The sequence below is a fragment of the Elaeis guineensis genome, chromosome 6, assembly GCF_000442705.2.
Source record: "Elaeis guineensis isolate ETL-2024a chromosome 6, EG11, whole genome shotgun sequence".
Classification (NCBI taxonomy): Eukaryota; Viridiplantae; Streptophyta; class Magnoliopsida; order Arecales; family Arecaceae; genus Elaeis; species Elaeis guineensis.
The window spans coordinates 28355913-28358904 of NC_025998.2; the positions used below are offsets into that span (position 1 = coordinate 28355913).

The 2992-nt window shown below is 28.5% G+C and overlaps 1 pseudogene; it reads left to right on the forward strand.

Moving 5' to 3' along the window:
• The first annotated feature begins 1273 nt into the window (after positions 1 to 1273).
• LOC140858770 (zinc finger BED domain-containing protein RICESLEEPER 1-like) lies at positions 1274 to 2746 on the forward strand (annotated as a pseudogene).
• The last annotated feature ends 246 nt before the right edge of the window (positions 2747 to 2992 follow it).

Consider the following 2992-nt stretch of genomic DNA (forward strand, 5'->3'; position numbering starts at 1 on the left):
ATGTTCGATCTGGGTCTCAAACGATCATTGTTCTCTTGCGATTTATTTAATAAAAATATTATCTTGCATGTCTCATTTATATATTGTCTCATTTATACATTGATTTGCTGGTATATTCCAAAATTTATATTAGGGCATATTTAAAGCTTTGCTACTTTATTTTCTGATGCTGTAATTCAGGATATAAGGTGCTGATTTTCTGATGTTTTGAATTTTTTTTTATTTCTATTTTTTATGCTGAATGTCAAAGTGTATAGTATGGCCTATGTGCAGAGGTTTGTTTTAAGGTTTGTGTAGAGAGGCTATGATGATTTTGAAATATCTTTTTGTTGATTCAACTGTTTCTAACAGCAATAATAATCTTGGATGGCCTTCTTCTATAGACAATCGATTATTGTTGTTTTGATTTAGTTGTTGATGAAATACTAAATTTGAGCCTCCTCTTCCTCTTCCTTTCTTTAATATTATAACTATTTTTAATTCTTTTTATGATTAATATAAGCTTTCATTATATGATATAGATGGATAAAGACTTATCATCAATTTAGATCTAGAAAGTGATGATGATGGTCCCAATGAATCGATACCTATAGCTTCAAATATAGCTACAATTGGTAATTCCACTGGTAAACGTAAAAGAAAGTTAACTTCATTGGTTTATCAATTTTTTCAAATAAATAAAGTAATAAAAAAATATAAATGCATCAAATGTGGCATGGAATAGCAATTTGGTGGTAAGGTTGGGATTGAAAATTTGAAACGGCATATAGAGAATTGTAAGAAGAATCATGATATGGGGTAGATGATTTTATCACAATCTCAAGGATCCATATCAATGCAGTCTAGTAAATTTAATCCAAAAAAATTTTGTGAATTGTTGACATATGCAATTATTAAGTATGATCTACCATTTCAATTTGTTGAGTATGAAGGTATTAGATCCTTATTTGCTTATATTTGTGAGGATATTAAGTTAGTATTAAAGAATACTGTTAAGACAGATATGCTGAAATTGTATAAAAAAGAAAAAGAAAAGTTGTTATTATGGCTACACTCAATTCCTACTGGGATAAGCTTGACTTCAGATTTGCGGACTTCTATTATCACTGATGGATATTTATGTTTAACCACCCATTTTACTAATGAAAAATGGATGTTACAAAAGAAAATTCTTAACTTTCATTTTATGCCTCCTCCATACAATGGCATATCTTTGTGTGAAATGATCTATGGTTTGTTAATTGATTAGGGGATTGAAAAATAGTTATTTTGTATGACGTTGGATAATATATCAGTAAATGATATTTTTGTTGATATGTTAAAGATCCAACTCAATTTGAAAAATGCACTTTACTCAAATGATGAGTTTTTTCATGTTCGATGTTGTGCTCATATTCTTAATTTAATTATATAAGAGAGATTAAAAGAGATAAATGAATCTATTTATAAGGTTCATGAAAGTGTTAAATATATGAGAGGTTCACAAGTTCAAAAACAAAAATTTTTAGAATATGTTAGATAAATATCTTTGAAAAGTAGAAAAGGTTTAAGGCAAGATGTTCCCACAAGATAGAATTCAACTTATTTGATGCTAGATAGTGCTCTTGCTTATCGATGTGCTTTTTCTTATTTGAAATTAAATGACTCCAATTACAAGCACTATATCCATCTGAAGAAGAGTGGGACAAAATTGTAAAGATTAATAAGTTGTTGAGTGTATTCTATGATGATACTCTTATATTTTCTAGAGTTAAGTATACTACAGCAAATTTATACTTTCCTCATATTTTTTTGATTAAGCTCACTTTAAGATAAGAGATGGAGAGTGTAGATGCTTCAATACAACGAATGGCAGGACAAATGTATAGAAAACTTAAAAAATATTGGTCAGACCTTTGTTTAATCTTGGCCGTGGCAGTTATTTTGGATCCTCGGGATAAATTTCATTTTGTAAAGTATTGTTATAGAAAATTATATGGATATGGCTGTATTGAGACTGTCCGTATTCATGATTGCATGTTTTCTCTCTTCAATCGGTATATAGTTTTTTCTTCTAAAACTCTAGCTGTTGGTACATCAACTGATGCAGACATTGATAGTGGTACTTCTTGTGAGACTTCTGAGCCATATAGAAAAGTAGATGTTTTTAAGGTAACATAAATTTTTATTTATCAAAATAAATTTATTATCTTGTATATGATACTAGTTCTAATAAATAACTTATTTTATTTTTATAATGTTGTTGAATTTTGATACATTTGAAAGCTTTAAATTTGTGACTACTGCATAGAAGTCTAAATTAGAATTATACTTAGATGAGCCAAGAGTTGATAAGAAATCTAATTTAGACATCCATGAATTTTGAAAAGCAAATCATTTTCAATATTTTCATCTTTCTTTCATCGCACGTAATATTTTAACTATTCCAATATCTACAGTTGCCTCTGAATCTGTTTTTAGTATTAGTGGGTGGGTACTTGATAAATATCATAGTTCACTTAAATCAAATGTCGCTGAAACCATGATTTGCACTCGAGATTGGATATTTGGAAAGAAAGGTATATAATTTAATCATTATATCACTATTATATTTTTTGAATGAGTTTATTATTAACTATTGTAATCTTTCAATATAGATATTTTGGAACCCGAGTTAGATGAGATTGTAGAAGATGTCATGAACTCCAGTTCCATCAATAAAGTCCAATCAACTCAAGGCTCGACCAATATTGATCCCAACCCATAATGAGATGAATCATGGTTATGCATTCTTTTTTGGATTGTATTGTTCATATTTTTCAGACATATTATCTTGTTATATTATGTTTTGTTGAAAACTTCTTTTGATTTTTGTTTGACTAAGAACAATGGATGTTGTTATGCTGTCTTTGTTTGAAATTTTAGGTACTTGTTTGGGTTTTAAGTAATTTTGAGATTGTTTCAAAGTTTGTATGTGGAGGCTATGATAATTTTTGGATATATATTTGATGAC